The 17,596-nt window shown below is 41.1% G+C and overlaps 1 protein-coding gene across 1 annotated transcript in view; it reads right to left on the reverse strand.

Annotated features, from left to right (window-relative positions):
• LOC128857289 (LIM/homeobox protein Lhx1) overlaps window positions 1-17,596 on the reverse strand; it is a 144,258-nt gene that overhangs the window by 60,737 nt on the left and 65,925 nt on the right. The window lies entirely within an intron of this gene.

Here is a 17,596-nt window from a genome sequence, read left to right on the forward strand (position 1 = left end):
GTAAAAGTGGAAATTACGTAAAAATAAATGGAAAGATATTTTGATGGAATGAAAAATGTGTTTTTAATGCAAAATGTTTTGGGAACCTGAACTGATGCTGAGTTCATTTAGTTGTACTTATTTTTATAGGGGAAAGTGTTAAGTAGCTGCATTAAGTGTGTGTGTGTGTGTGACGATGGAATAAATATGCAGTCAGGTGTGGCAAGGAAAATTTTTATGGCAAGGAAATTTTTAGTACAAATTGCCACTTTTCCGATATACAATTTGGGAAAGTTATTTTCCACTCTGCGAGGAGGAAACGAAAACTTGCATAGTCTGCTAATATACAATTATCAAAAAAGTTGAATAATGTGAAAAGATATTTTCGCCTAACCAGCGTTGTATTGACACTTTATAACTTTTTTTTTGTATATGATATGTAAAAAGGTTAGCAAAAATGTGTTGAGAGAAACTTTTTCCTTTAAGCCAATGACGGCTTCAATAACTCACATAACGAATAAAGCTGCTCGAGAAACTGCGCTCGCAATTTTCTCATCTGGCTGTGTTGTTTAGTAATAAATGCAGCCTTTCCTACAGCAAAGACTTCGGCTTGAAAGATACTGCAGTGGTCAGGCATCTTGAACGGCTGCCTGATGCCTAGCTCTGAGCAATAGATCCTTGCACCTCCTCCGTCCAACATTCACGAGCCGTCAGTAAATATATTAAGCGCATTGGGGCTAGGTTTGATTCGCCTTTTCTACCCATCTTCTTCTATTATTGTTCAGACTGGTCTACTTTGGAATTAACCATTGTGGCTGCCCACCATACTACAGAGGCATATGTAATAATGAGTCTAATCAGGGTGATGTACAGCCAGAATACTATCGCCGGTCTTAGATCCCATGTCTTGCTAAAAGTTCTCTTACACTGCCAGAAGACTTTTAGTGTTCGAGAGATCTTCTGCTCGACGTGCTTCTTCCAGGTAAGTTTACCAACTAGGTAAGTTTACTCTTAAATATTTAACCACAGAAGACAGTTGCAGTGTTACCCCTTTCAATGTGGGTAGTAACCGGCCTTCCATATTGCGTTTCCTAGTGAAAAGCACAAAGGTACTTTTTGTAGGATTCACCGAAAGACCATGCAATTCGCACCAATACTCAATCTTATTTAGAGCTACCTGTATTTTATTGCATATAACTTCAAGTGATCGTCCTGAGATTAGTACGCACACATCGTCTGCGTAGGCTTGAAGGCCACGAAGCACCAAAGTAGGGGAGAGAGTACACCGCCTTGTGGACAAGACTTCTTAACCTCCACCCTGACTTCTTCATCGCTTTCTCTATCCATGGTAAGCAGTCTTTTGGATAGCATAGAGTGGATCCATCTGGCAACGATTTCTTTCACTCCATGACTTCTGATAGAAGAACACATAGAATCAAAGGTAGCATTGTCGAAAGCTCTTTCAATGTCCACAAATACACCAAGGGTGTACTCTCTTGTTTCCAGCCCTTTCTCAATTATGCTAACGGACTCGTGCAGAGGCGATTCGCAAGATTTTCCTCTTTAATAAGCATGTTGTCTGACGTTGAAAGGGTTTCGGATTAGAACCCTCGTCTTAATTTGCTTATCTACCATACGTTCCAGACCCTTAAGCATAAACGATGTCAGGCTTATAGGTCTGAAACGTTTTGGTAAAGTGTAGCTATCTTTGCCTGGCTTTGGGACTAATACAACTTTCACCAAACGCCACAATTGTGGAACTTAAGCGTGCGCAAGACATGCCGAAAAGATTCCTTTCAAAGCCTTTATTAGTTGTTCTCTGCCATCGGGTCCTGGGGACTTAAAGTTTTCGAATGACGAGAAGGCGAACCTTATCGTTTCCTCGTTAACTATCCTGGATGCAATAAACCAATCACGTCTGCTGGTAATTATATTGACATGCTCATATTGATCGATAGAGCTTTGACCAACAGCATTCCTGAAACCAGAGAAATGTGTTGAAAAGAGAACATCGTACACTTCTGATTTTGAGTCCGTATAAGTACCATCTGGTTTGAGCAGTGAGTCTAGCCTAGCCGTCCGGTCTCTTTGGAGGGCTTTGCATAACCTCGCTGAACTCTTCCGTCCCTCCAGTTCACTGCAGAAGGTTCTATAAGAGTCCAATTTAGATGATCTAATTTTCTTTTTATATTCCTACCTCAGCTTTCGGTAGGCAGTCCAATCTTCTTAAAACAGATTTTTAAAAGCTTTGTTCAGAAGTTTCCTGGAAGTTTTTCGGAATTTCGAGAGTTCAATCGCAGTTATTGTCCGGAGTTTGGGAACATCACGGATTTCCTCTTTAGTGAGATTCTCATATCGTGTCCAATCCGCTTTTCGAGGATTCTGGCCTGCTAGGGGTCGAGGTTGTCTCGGCCACAAGCCTGAACTCTATATAATGATGGTCCGACAGGGAATCTTTATCGAGTACTTTCCAACCAGTGATATGATCTGACATTTTATCGTTAGATAATGTCATATCAATCACTTCCTGCCTTCTGCTGGTCACAAAAGTCGGACTGGTGCCAACGTTCTGTATGACCAAGCAAGATGACAGAATGAAGTCCATGAGTTTATGTCCCCTGAAATTACATTTTGTGATACCCCAGAGTGTGTTCTGTGAATTTGCGTCACATCCCACAATTAGACCTAATCCCATGGATTCAGCATATCTTACAACTTCCATAAACTCCCTCGTAGGGTGAGGGAGAATAGAGTCGCAAGGAAAATAGGCCGAGACGACAATTGTCTCTACTTCTTTCCCCTCTAATCAATACTTTAATCTGACCGCAACTAAGTTTTGACAGCAGAATTGTCTTAACAAAGTGCAATCAACCGCTTTCGGCATAATAATACACGTACGCGGATGGACCGCTCCCTCTTTATAAAGGATAGACCCCCACTTTATATCTCCCAGGCTCCGTATTGACGGTTCTTGAATTAATATTTTGGCAGAGTTACTTACGTACTACTTTGCAACTTACATCATAGCTACACACATACATACATACATATGACACCTCAAACCTACAAAAGAAGCTTTTAATTTTGACAAGGCTGTGAACTTTAACCCTTGAACGCGCCTCTTCCGTCGTTAAATAGTACCGGCGTATCTCATTGTACTCCCTTTTACGCTAAACAGCAACAATGCATCGTTGGGACGTTGTTGTTTGTGCCCGAAATTGCTTAACAAGATGATGAATCAACTTAACAAATGCAATAAATAATATTTGCTCAGCTAATCTCGCACCAATACGAATTTAGTGCCCAACGAATTGAGGCCCAACGGCACGTGACCGAGCGCGTGTGGCATGTTGCATGCACGCACAACAACATGTGAATGTCATTGTGTTGAGCTAAAATAGTGTGATTGTGTGCGTGTGTGTGTGTTGCGTAAGTGGCCGCAGTAGACAATCGTAGAGCATTAAAGCCGCCGCGGCTGCCGCTCCAATCAGTGCCACATTTGTTTGTCGCCAGACGCCAATGCTCGCTAAGCACTTATGTATGTATGTATGTATAATACATCCACTCACACACACGGTGTAGTTGTATGTATATTGTTGTCCTTGCTGGTGTTGCAAGTTGTTCGTTTGCATTTCTATTGCTGACACACGCCAACGTCAGCGGCGGCTGTGTCTTATCAAAGCCGTGCCATGCAAAATGCTGACACGCGCGACATTCACTTGCAACTGGCAGGCAGGCACGCAGACATACATACTAGTATATATATAGGTATAGGTATATACAATCAGACAATACTATGAACACAACAGACAGCCGGGCGGGCAGACAGCCGTTGCATATATTTTGGCACTTATCCACTTTGTGCTTGAAAATTAATCGGTTTTTAAAGTGTGGTGCCTTGAGACCGTGTCGAAGACGCGCATACACACATATTTATGCGAGTCTCAAAGGATATTTCAATAAGGCTGTTATGACAAAAGAATTGAGTGTGTAACTGGACTGGTGAGGTAAGGTGAGAAGTTGCATAGTAAAAAAAAAAAAAAAAAAAAATACTTAAAACAATAGGAAAGTAATTTGTGTCTCTTCAGTTAACAATTTTGTTTCGTGAAAATCAAACAAATGAGAAAATTCTCATGGGAAATTTGTAATCCAAACAAGATTTGAATAATTAAAAATTCAAAGTTTATAAAAAGTGATGACGAAGCGAAGTGGACTGAGTCATTCAGAAAGTGGGAACAGTACAACAGCCGCTAGATTAAGAAATAGAAAAAAGTGAGCGAAAGTGACTTCATTGTGATGCTTACTTATGATTCGCTTATTTTTGTTAGCGCACAATCTCGGAACAATACCAAGACGCACGCCCAAATAGGTGGAGAAGCTTGGCCAAACACCTAACAAAAGTGTACGCGCTAATTATTTATTCATTTTATTTGTAATGAGACTTTTGGTTGAAAGTAAGTAAAGCAGCTACCTTCCAATTTTCTTCAAGCCAATTTCTCATACTATGAGCCCAGCGTTGGGCATCGGCGCCCTAATGAAGCCAGACGCAAGGAGATTTTTTCATCAACTTTATTTGCTTTTTCCTTTCGTGCTTACAAAATTCTTTATCTGACAGAAAAATACCCATTTCTTTACAAGCAAGGAGGCGCAGAATTAATCACTCTATCGGCGGATTTGTAATTGTTATAAATGGCGAAATACGTCAATCAGGTTTGAAACTTGTGAACCAGACAGCGACCGCATAGGACAGACAAGCATTGGAGCGCGTAAAGGTCAAAATGAAGATTCAGATAACTCGAAATAATTTTTTTTATGTAGTAAAAAAGTTATTTAAAAACAAAATTGTATGATTAATTTTGAGCCATTTTGTACTTGTCATAGCTCAAAAACCAACACTAAGTTCCACGAAATTTATTTGCGTGTTGCACGTCTTGACACTACTTATAAATCGAGGGTTTGCTGGTAGGTGACTTTTTGGAAATGTGTGCCTATCGGGTAGAAACTACGTATTTGGCATTCTCCTTTTCCTCTCTCAGCCTGCCAAGCTCGGTTGTGGGTAAGAGTAACCCCTTTGCTAACCGTGGCTTTGATCGCTGCAGAAGGGTTTGGCAGAAAGGACATTTCGATTTAACGTTCGAGTGTTTCAAGTGCTGACTGATAGTCGACAGTAGTTAGAAGCTGCAACTTTCTCTGAAGTGGAGGAGAATTAAAGAGCGGATGAGTGTGCAAGAAAAGGCTCTGAGCTTGACCTTCAGCGAGTGTTAGAGAATATAATCATTCCTCTAAACGAGCTGTATACTGCAATTGACTTGAGCGTAATCACGGAAAGGAAGAAAGATGGTGGTCTCTAACTACTAACTGCAGGGTCTTCAAAAGCGCTCTGGCCAAAACTGAATCTTAAAAGGAAAAAAATATATATCTGCTTGGATACAACAGATCAACTAACAGCGTCCTCACAGGTGTTATAACGGACGCTATTGGCCCCGTAGGCAGTAGAATGGGTGTACTTCACAATGACTTTTGTAGGAGCTGTGGTGATGAAGAAGAAGTTGAGTGTGCTGTGAATGCCCTGCACTTCAAAGAAGCTGGGCCAAATTTAATTTCCAAAATGTCTCACTGGAGGAACTAATTACCTTCTTAAAAAGATCTAAGTGGTTTTAGCAACTTAGTTAGGAGACGGAAATCCAATGCTGGTATCACAATGGGCGCACAATGTGGGGGGCGATAACCGCTTACGCGATTTTGGCCGAGTTTAACAAAGCGCACCAGTTGTTTCCTTCTCGTGCTTATCGGCGCCAGTTGGAAACATCAAATGAAGCCAAGTTCTCATCCATCTGATCTCTCCAACGCAGAGAAAGTCTTTCTTTTCCTCTGCTACCAGCTACCTCAGCCGTTGCATATATTTTGGCACTTATCCTCTTTGTCATTGAAAATTTATCTGGCCCCGCATCGAATACTTTCAGAGCTGGAGCGTTTGTTTTTCATTTGGGCGACATGATCCAATCAACGTAGCCGGTGGATCTTTATTCACTGCGCTATGTTTATGTCATCGTAAAACTCATACAGTTCATCGTTCCATCGTCTGCGATACTCGACATAGAATTTCCTTTGCTTTCAACCATTGATATCTAGAGATCTTCTTAACTGAAAATCGGTTTTGTCTAAAGATTTCCTTATTGGAATCGCGTCGTTGTTCTACTATTTTTTAAATATTCTACTTTGAGTTCTAGAAGCTCAAAAGATAAGTCTTTTACTAGAAGATCACTTCTGTAAAACCTGCTTCCACTTTGATTCCTGCTCCATTCTCCAGCACGTTACCATCTTTCAGCGGTATACCTTCCTTCAATAATTGAGCACTTTTAGAGTTCTCCTATCTTAAACTCAAACTCAAAAACTTGTATCCATATATGGGTCCTTGACTAATAAAATTTCGCTTTGATGGAAAGCTTATAGTCCATAATTTTCGAGCGATTCCTAAAACTCCACTTATGCCAAATTAGTTTAATCTGTTCTCACTCCCCGCCGAGATCTTTTACTACTTTCGGTAATATACTCAGCACCGTTATTTTGGAAATTTTCCTGCATTAAAGTTATATTAGAAGGTATTGGGTGCCCATTAGGGCGGGTCGATTTAAAAATCGCTCATTGCTCTGTGAAAATCGTATTGTAGGGATCAAAATAAGAAACTTTGCCGAAGGAACCATACCTCTAAAACGAATTCTGATGTCCCCCGATTTGGATCGAACGAAAAATCCCACTTTGACCCATTTAGAGTGCTCCAATCGAGTCCAAATGTATGACCGACCCTCACTAACTTTGGACGGCCGATCCACCCATGCCAGTGGCACACCCCCTGGAACTCCCCTGGGGGGTTCCCCATACAATCATTTCAAAATATCACCAAAAGAAACTAAAAAGTTCGACCCAAATTGGGGGACATCAGAATTTGTTTTAGGGGTATGGTTCCTTCGGCAAAGTTTCTTATTTTGATCCCTAGAATATGATTTTCACAGAGCAATGGGCGATTTTTTTTGCCTCCCCATAAATCGACCTGGCCTAGTGCCCATAGTTGAAATTTTTTTCTCCGATTTCGGCACGCACTCTAAATGCAGCTTCTGCTACAGCGCAGTTTGCAAAAACTCTTAGCGAATGCTTTCCCACTTTCGGTGGGTACTACTGCTTGTCAGCAGTGCTGGTTGATTTGGCGAGAGCTTTACGGCTCGGTGACACTAAGTCTAGGCAAAATATTGCTCCGAAGATAACACCTATTTTTGGGAAGAATTTTATATTATGAAGTTCAAGTTAGTAGATTCAGTAGAAGCAAGGCGGTGCATAATCAACAAACTCGCATTGCCCTTAAGGCTTTGAGATTCTATTTCATTGCATTATGTAATTCTTTTTTGAATTTAAATTCTTCTTGTTTTTCATGAGTCTGTTTCAAATACTTTCACCTCAACCCTAACCCCAATTGTGAATATTGCACAGCCTGCCAACCTTGCCCGGCTACTCCTGTCGCGTCATTGTTATAAAACGAAATGACATGGAATGATTTGGCTGCACTAAAGTCCCTTTGGGGAATTCGCTGCGTCTACAGGCAGGGTAGTAAAGTATGAAACGCTGAGACGGTTGATCCCGTCGTCAGCCAGTAAATATGCACATACATACACACACATCCGAATTGCACATAAATATAAAAGGAAAGTGAGATTTATGTAACTGCCTTTGAAAGACAGATTTGGGCAATTTTTTCGAGTGCACAGATTTCAGCCGACAACAGTCATTTATTTAGATAGACACACAGAGACAGCGGCAAATCGTGGGCCGTTGCCGTGTTCGCTTGTTTTTGGGTGTTGAAAATTTTATTAGATTTGTCAACATTTTATCGTTCGCCATCCACTTGAAGGCAGCAACGACGCTGACGATGAATCGTCCTTTAACATTTCCTTTTCGTAATTTCTCGCATATTGTACTGAGCGGATATGGGCTGTGTAACGGGATATGTTAAGCGACTCGCTTATGATAGATTGCCAATTGCCTTTGCGTATTCGCGTGTGTGTGTGTGTGTGCCCTTCCTTGGTTGCTGGTGCGCAGGGTTGGCTTTGGTATTTGCTTGTGCCAATGTTTTGTGATTGTTGTGGGGTTGCTGACTTGCCTCGCTGGCTGGTTGGCTGGTTGGCTGGCTGGCTGTTGTTATGATTGAGGAGCGGGTACTTGGCTGATGCTCCCTCACCACCTTCTGCTTGATGTGGCTCATCTGTTACGAATTAGATTATGCATAATAAAGTTTAATTTATGCGCCACTGCTACAAGGAATAAATTATATACGAAGCATTGTCGCTTACCGGTTTATCGGCGTGTTGTTGCGGGTAGACATGTCTAAATGTGACCATAATTAAGGTAACTGATTTCGAAAAGTGCAAGTGGAAGAAAATTTAAGCGACTGTCATTTTAAGTGTTAGGCAGAGGTTTGAAAAAAATACGCGTTTTTCCCTTTCCGGTTTTGATGTTAAACTATTATTTTTTAAAATATAACCTAGTGTTTCTAATTGTCGTGATTCGCCCATCTGTCATAAAAAAGTGGAGTTATTCGTAGTGAGTACCTAAATCGATTGAGTAGGACCAATTTAAAATTGCCTAAGAATCATCTCTTTTGGAATAAACGACAGTGTTCGGATGGATCCGCCAACTGAGACAAAATGCCAACTATTTATGCCTGGAGGATGATGAGATATCTTAGCTCATTTTAAGTAAATGACCGGCCCTGACTGCGATCGGATATCAACACAAATATCAGCACCGACCAAAACTCACACAATCAGATACACCCTACGATATCCAACTATCGGAAGACTTATACCCTTGTGAACTGGAGAGCTGCAATATACAAACAGACAAGCAATGAAGCTCGTAAAGGTTAAAATAAATATTTCCATCACTCAAAATTATTTTTTTTATTTAATAAACAAGTCGAGTGGTTCCATATGTTGAAATTCACGCAAGTGGGGAAAGTTACTGATCGCCATTCACTTGGAAGTGGCCAGGACAATTCTTCTCCGTATGGTTCAAGCAGTTCCCAGCTTCCGGGATTAGCCCAAGTATCTATTGGGTAGCTTCCGTACACCCATTCGGGAGTGAGCCAACGTTAGAAGGCGAGGCATCTCGGTGAGTTTGCGACCCGCCACTTAAAAACCCTGCCAATGAAAACATGTACAAAGCCTCGGATGAGAGCTTGCTATACTGAAGACGACCCCTGCAGACGAACTAAAGACTACGATTTGAGCGCATGCTCCTGGAATATCCGGTGCCTTAATGGGGAAGATTGATTTCCTCGTAAGAGTAAAGGCTGACATCACTGCCATTCAAGAGATGCGATGGACGGGGCAAGGTAAGAAAAACATAGGTCCTTGAGACATCTACTACAGCTGCCATGTAAAGGAGCGCAAATTCGGTATGGGATTTGTTGTAGGAGAGAGACTTCATCGCCAAGTACTGTCGTTCATTTCAAGCTCGATTTTTTAACATCCCCTCATTTGCGCCCACGCCCCCACGGAAGAAAAGGGTGATGCGGCCAGAGCGCCTGGAACGTTCCTATGAGCGCTGCCCCCGCCACGACATTAAAGTCGTGCTTGGCGACTTCAACGCGAGGGTGGGCAAGGAGGGAAGTTTTGGTCTCACAGTTGGAAAATTCAGCCTGCACAACGAAACATCCAGTAACGGACAGAGGCTAGTCGACTTCACCTGGGCCCGAAACATGGTAGCCTGCAGCACCAGATTCCAGGATAAAAAGATACTCCAAGCTACCTGGTTGTCTCCTGATCGAAAAACGCGAATCTAGATCGATCATGTTGTGAAAGATGGAAGACACGCTTCTAGTGTATAAGATGTACTACGTACGATCCGAGAACCCAACATCGACTCGGATCATTACCTTGTTGCAGCCAAACTGCGCACACGCCTCTGTGCAGCAAAAAAAAGTACATCTATATACGCAAAGAATGTTCAACAGAGAAAAGCTGCAAACGCAACATATAGCCAGAAGATTCGCTACTCGACTCTCACTTCTGCTCTCAGAGAGTACTGCCCAACATTCCGACATGCACGAGCAATGAAGCAACATTTCTCGTTCTCTACGTACCGCCGCCGAAGAAGAAATCGGATTTCGGCGGTCCCACAAAAACAGTTGGTACGTCGAGGAATGGCATGCTGCCGCAGAAAGAAAGTATGCTGCCTAAGAGCCCCACTGCGATCGGGCGCAACACGAGCCATGTGGGATCGCTACCGAGAGCTAAGAAAGCAAGAGAGACGTATTATTAGAAAGAAGAAACGAGAGGCCGAAATACGTGAGTGCCAATTAAGTAGGTAATTGAATAGTAAAGTGCTAAACTAACACTCTACAGGGCTCTCATGATGCCCGTCCCTAACGTGTGGCGTAGAAGCGTGGACGATGATAACATCCGATGAAGCGACACTTGGATCGTTTGAGAGAAAGATTTTGTGCAAGATTTTTGGACCTTTGCACGTTGCCGTCGGCGAGTGTCGCAGGCGATGCAACGATGAGCTGTATGAGCCAGCTGGTGGTAGCAGGGGAAGAGAAATACCTCTTCTGCTTTATAAAGTTCAAGTGGAGAAGGACTTGACCCCACTTGGTGTGCCCAATTGACACCGGTTAGCACGAGAAAGAAACGACTGGCGCGCTTTGTTAAACTCGGCCGGAATCGCGTAAGCTGTTATCGCGCCAATTAAGAATAACAAGAGAATTCACCTTTAACAACAGCCAGGGGGATGCCGATGACTGTGTAGAGGGTTTTTAAGACCAATTCAGTTGACTCCTTCCTGCCAAGCTCATCAGTAATTTCATTTCCCTTTATGCACCTTTGTCCTGGTGTGCATACCCGAGAGATTTGATCTCCTCATCCCAGGAGTTAACGAGTTTGGATCTGCAAAGTCTTGATTGCGGCTTGACTATCGGAAAAAATGTTAATATCTCCCTCGCTCCCACCTACCTTAAGCGGTAGGTTTTAATAATGCTAAAATGACTTTAAATACCTTGTCTTGAAATTAAATTCGTCTATGATTTTCGAAGAAACTGCGTCTAAGTGCGGTAGGGAGTGAATATTCTTCACCTTTTCTTTTGCTAACGACACTCTGTAGTTGGTGGCACTTTGCGGAATTCAACCATTGATCTTTTACGGGAAAAGTTTCCGGACCGAGTTATCTCTCGAAGAGGTGATCACAATTGGCCACCGAGATCTTATGATTTAACACCTTGTGACTTTTTTCTTTGAGGCCACGTGAAAGAGAAGGTCTACGCCAACAGTCCAGGGTCGATTCAAAGATGGAATTCGTGAGGACATAGGACAGCCATTTTGCAATTCGGTTAGAGAAAATTTCATAAAAAGGATATTGTCCTGCAAGCGTGGTCGTGGTGGTTATTTGACTGATGTTATTTTCCACTATTAACGGCACAACTTCCTCTTTATAATGAAATAAACATCCGATCATTTATATTAAAATATTGCATTTTTCTTTGAACATCAAAATAACACCTCTTATTAAATAACCCTTTACAAGGTGGCGCAAAATTAATCATCCAATTTGGTTTTTGAATAACTTCTTTGCTAATTAGAAAAATTGATTTTGGCTGATGGAAATCTTTATTTTGATTTTTAAGCGCTTCATTACTTTTCTGGTGGTATTAGATGGACATAAGATGCTATTTGTTAAAATTGTAAATCTTCCGATGGGGTGATTAATTTTGCGCCACCTTCTAATTTTTTGTTTTTAATTTTCAACCTTTTACCGTTACTTCTTGAAGGCTAAGCTTTCAATAGCATTGCGTACTTATGAAAATGCTTTCATTCACACCAACCTTAACGATTTAAGTACGCATTTTGGTAGCCTACTACTAATTTCGCACACTAACCAAGTATAACTGTTTACATTGCAGATGTTGCAAATTGCAAGCGTAATGCGAACCGAAAGATGCAACAAAAGCAGGCAAGTCTAAATCGTATCACCGAACTTAGAGAGCTTCAAAACACGTGTTAATACACACAACATGCAACACATTTTGCAGCAACAACAGCAGCACCGGCAATACCAACTACACTTCAATTAACTTCAACAACACTTCATACAAGTGGCACATGCAAGTGGCCACTTCATTTTGTTTGCCACAAAATTTGAACTTAATTTCTTTTCACGCACTCATTCAATGCCGCGACGACGATTTCCTCTACTTCCTGCCATCCAACCAAACACTCGGCAGGGGACTTGCACTCGTACAACGCATATCTACAAGCCAATAAAAACATGGGTGTGTGAGTACCATGAATGGCTATGTATGTATGTAAGTATGTTTGTGTGGAATGGGTTTTATGCTCGTTGTTTACCGTCCACATGCGATGAATGAAACCTTCTTTCAATGTTATTGTTTGTGTAATTTTTGTGCTAGTAGCCGAAAGCACTTGTTGTACTTCCATGAGGCAAATGTGATGTTGCTTTTGTTCTTGTAAAATAGCAATTATGCCATTGAAGTCTTCGAATGGCCTCCATCCCCCATTTCGTTTACACAAAGCGCACCCTCTGCAAAAAGGAGAGAAAAAACTAACACACACACACACACAAACAAACAAATGAATAGAAACCTGCACAGATGCGACGTACGCTTGAATATTTGAGGCTATAAAAGCTCACAGAAATGTAAATAGCAACTTTTTTGGGCTCTTCGCAGCCACCCTCCGCAGATCTACACTTTTCCCAGACTGCATCACTGTTTCACATACCCAATTGTTTGGTTGAGATAAGCGTCAACAATACGTAACAATAAAAAAATAAGCCAAACAAAAGTAACAAGAAAAAAACTGAATTTTCCGAAAACCCATAAAAACTGTGACACGACTGAATTTCAAAGGCAAACTCTCAAATATGCACTTATTTTTCGCTTAAGAAATTTTTCTAGTGCTTGTGCTGTGCAAACAAAACAACAACAATGTAAATAATAACAAAGGTATCAGAAGGTTGTGAAGAGTTTAGTTTAGATATTTGAAACTCTGCAGCATCAACGATAAAGGCAGGGACACGTGACAAAAACACTTGCATAGAAGTTTGAAACTGGTGCGCCTGTGCCATGGAAAGCTATTAGATACCATACAACTGTAATGCATTTGTATGGAGGGTGATGCATTACGGATGATATGTGAATTTATCGTGGTCGTTTAGATACAAATTTAGTCACACTGCGGATGATTATACAGCTTATGCTGGTAGTGAAGAGACTCATTGGGACTCGCAAAGGGTAATGGTCTGAGAGCGTAACTCCCTTCAATGAGAAATACGGGAAACTCTTAAAGGGATTGAGATGCGAAATGATGAGCAAATAAAGAGAAGATATCAGTGTCTCAAGCAAAACTTCCTTAATTGAATAGCAGCGTGTATTTGCTGCAAATAGTTACTGACCGAAGTCAACTATTCCAGTACCCATCCTACCTATCACTACTACCCGTTCGTCAAAGTGTTCACTTCGCTCTGAGCTAAGGAAAGCAGGATAGCTCATCTTGATTCTCACCACACCTGTTGATAAAGCAGGCATTGATATTAAAAATCTGATGAAATTCAGCAGCAGCATAAAGCGGTTAATATACACCTGACTCAGTCATCGTTCGTAATCCATAAATATTCAATCTCCTCCTTCTCTTCTTCCCTTCTATCGGTTTCCTCCACCTTACTTCGTTTGCAAGAGTATAATAGAGGATGAATTTTGATTGCTCCGTCCATTTGTGCTCATTTTTAGGGCTACTATTTTAATTTAACCTAAAGATAACACTCCCACCACCATCATTTCCATTAAAAAAAAAAGCTCTAGGCCACTTCTGTGTTATACAATGTAGCAGAAAATCTATTTTGAAGTACTCAAGTTGAAAACAATTCATATCAGTCTATTTGGTAAGCAACCATCTGTCATTACTTGGGAAGATCACTCGTCTAGGTCAAGTCCAAAAGGAGTGCACCTGTGCCAAGCAAAGAACACTTTGTGCAGCCTAGATTACTGTTAAGTCATGCTTTAATAGAAAATATCTGTGTAAAAGTACCAAAGTCCACCTTATTTCAAATGAACACCACATCTAGAGTCTGCTCTGCCTTCAGAATGGTCTCAGAAGTCGAGGCGTTTATCACAGCTGGCGTATGTTTACCTGATATGGTAGGCGCAGGAGATGTGTGCAGCTAAAGTCACAAAGCGCTACCAAAACGAAAGCGATCTCAGAGAACATAAAAAAATGGTAAATCTGCGCAGCACCGCCTAGTGGCAGACATGATGGGATAGTTCAACAAAAGGCAGGTGTACCTACCACCTCATTCGCAGTGTAGAAGAATGGCTCGAAAGAAGATATGGGAAAGTGGACTACCATTTTTCTCAAATCGTTAGTGGTTATGGTAGTTTTAAAGCAACCTTCAACGCTTTGAGCATGAATAGGCGAGCAGTGCACATCAGCAATCAACGAAGATGCGGAACGCGTGCTTTTATTATGTTCCCGTGTGAGAAGACTTAAGAAAACAATAGAAGATAACTTCGGCTGTAGCGTCGCGCTCGATAGTTTAGTGTCACTGATGGTGAAGAGCAACGATGTGTGGAACGAGATACAGCATGTGGCGGCCGAAATGATGCAGCGACTCCAGTACAGCGAGCCGGCATAGACGCGAACGCCACGAAAGCTAAATTGAAAACTAACCTCTCTAAAGTATGGACACGGACATGCCGGATGGGGACTTACAGATAACAAGCAGATGCAACTTTTGACGTATTGCATTAGAACCGTAACTGACGTTGAGCCTAATGCTTAAGCCGCCTGCCGATGAAATATTGCACGGTGGTTCACATGGGAACATTAACACTATAACTAAACACTTCTAGAAAAAGCAATTTTAAAGAATTCCGGAGGGCCAAAAATCTAGAATGAATATTAAAAGCGATCTTCAAAGAGAAATTTTTCATACCAGAAATTGGAGTCCGTAATCTCCACAATATTTGACTTCAGCAAGACGGCGTTATTTGCTATACAGTCTACGAAACAATGGATTTACTGCGTCCTCCTTTCGGTGAGCGATTTATCTCGCGTTTGGCACCAGTGGATTGGGCACCAAGATCGTGTGATGCCACACCTCTGGACTTTTATTTGAGGGGGTTTGTAAAGTATAAATACTTTGTGAATAAACCAGCTTCGATTGAGGCATTGGAAGCCAACATTACTAAAGTTATTCACGAGATACCGACCGAAGTCCTCTAGCGCGTCATGAAAAATTGGTGTTTATGGATGACCGAATTACGGCGCCGTTGCGGCCAACATTTGAGAGGGATTATCTTTAAAAAATAATAGTCATGAATGGTTCCACACAAAAATAATGAAAATCGCCCAATCAGTTTGAATTTTCGTTGAATTCCGGCACCTCTAAATTAATCACCCTTTTTAAGTTACATGAAGCATTTATTGATATTAGGTGTTAACTGATTTTTGCCGCACCATTCGTTGACTCTGTTTATGCCGATTTGCAAGTTGGCTGAGTTGCCTAAATCTGTGATGGTTGCAAATATTTTAGGGTCATCAGCGTAAAGCAAGAAATTGGCCAATTTGAGGCATGAGCGATGAAAAAATCCAAAAATAGGATCCCCAGGATACTACCTCCGGGGCCACCCGAGAATGTGTTGAATCGTGTTGAAACAACGTTACTGCTAAGAGTCAGCGTCTATCAGATGGCCTTAATACCCATTGTTATACCTGCATTGGATTTCCATTCCCTAACTACGTTACTTAAACTACTTATAACTTTTTAAGAAGGTAACTAGTCCCTCCAGTGAGACATTTCGTAAAAAAATAGTCGCCAAGATATTTGGCACGGCTTCTGGGCAGGAAATTCACAGAGGAGATGTTGAACCGACACAATTTCCTCTTCGTCTCCACAACTCCTGCAGAAATCGTTGTGAGGTGCATCCATTCTACTGGCTAGGGTGGAATAGTGCAGTGATCCATTATAACACCTGTGAGGATCTGTTAAATCCAAGTAGACATTTTGTCCTTTTAAGATTCAGTTTTCGTCAGAGCGCTTAGTAGTCAGAGACCACCTTCTATTGGTTTCCGCGATTATGCTGAATTCAATTACAGACCACAGTTCGTTTAGATGAATGCTTATGTCCTCTACCACTCGCTGAAGGGCAAGCTCAGAGTCGTTCCTCGCACATCCACCCGCTTTTTCATTTCCCTCCACTCCAGAGTAGTCGGAAGGTAGGACTTAATCTAGGAAAAGAATGTTGAATGATAACCAAAAGAGGTAAATTTCAGCAGAAGCAAACGATGTAATACTTTGTCAAAAGCTTTCGAGATGTCAGTGTAGATGGTATCCATCTCAGACTTATTTTCAAAAGCAGATAGGCATTCGCTACAAATAGCCAGATTTGCGACTGTTGAGCAAAGGACAATTTACGATTTGCAGCAATTACCCGATTTACACGAGGAGACATCTGGAAGGGAAACATTTTGTTCGGGGGCGAAGGACGGTCGGGGAAGAGAGAAGGGATTTTGTCTCCCGTACTCGGCGACACGCTTTGCTCTTCTTATTCGTATTTCTTATCTTAAAGCAATTTTTGACAGTTGCTTCATTCGTTTTCTTCCTTTGCGGAAGAAAGTTCTAAGTTATGTGTTGGTTTTCATACAAACGGAAGATAACAACGATGACAAACATCCGAACGCTGCTTGGGAAATGCACGATTAATTTTGCTAGTAAAGTAGGTATAATTTTAAATAGTTATGGGGCATGTTTATGTTGATTTCTAATTTTTCCCTGCATTTCTAGATACTCAAGTTAATTTTAAGTTAATTATTTACATATGAAGTATTTTTAATTTAATTTTTTTTATTCAAGTATAAGAATTTATAAATATATTTCAATAAAAAAAAACAACAAATTATTTATTATTTAACCAGTTGGCATTTTTCATTCATATATTTAAGAAACTGTTGTCGAACGCTCTCTGCTTTACATGTAAGCGCGTGCTAGAATACATCCGAACCAGACGATGCTAAAGTATTAAATGTCAAAATGTCGCGGAAACATTTTTGCCCGTGTGTACGCGAAGGAAACATCAAAAGAGAATTTCCAGTGTCTCCCTTCCAGATGTCTCCTCGTGTAAATCGGGTCAATCTCAAATAATTTGGAAACAGAAGATAGTTTTGTGATCGGCGTATACTCGTAATTGCGGACATCATTTTCGTTGCCACTTTTAAAGCCCCCGGTACAGACGTTTGCTTTCGATTGCCAAGAAATATACCTGAGCCCAGGAACTAATTGGCTGTATTATTTTGTTTGAAAAAAAGGGCCAATTATGACTTCAAATATTTGCAAATATTTATTATACTTACACCAAAATTACACTAATAACACTTAAAGTGAAGTGTCGCACTCAAGTGCATCGCAGACGGCCACACGCCATTAAGGGCTCAGTATCATTTACTTATGCGCATATCTGTGCTTACAAATAAGTAAATAAATACATACATATGAGACTATTTACTTAAAGTTTTGCGCATAGATTTGTTTTGTAGTTCTTGTAAATTTGGCGTTTGAC

This window comes from Anastrepha ludens, chromosome 3 (assembly GCF_028408465.1).
Source record: "Anastrepha ludens isolate Willacy chromosome 3, idAnaLude1.1, whole genome shotgun sequence".
NCBI classification, from domain to species: domain Eukaryota; kingdom Metazoa; phylum Arthropoda; class Insecta; order Diptera; family Tephritidae; genus Anastrepha; species Anastrepha ludens.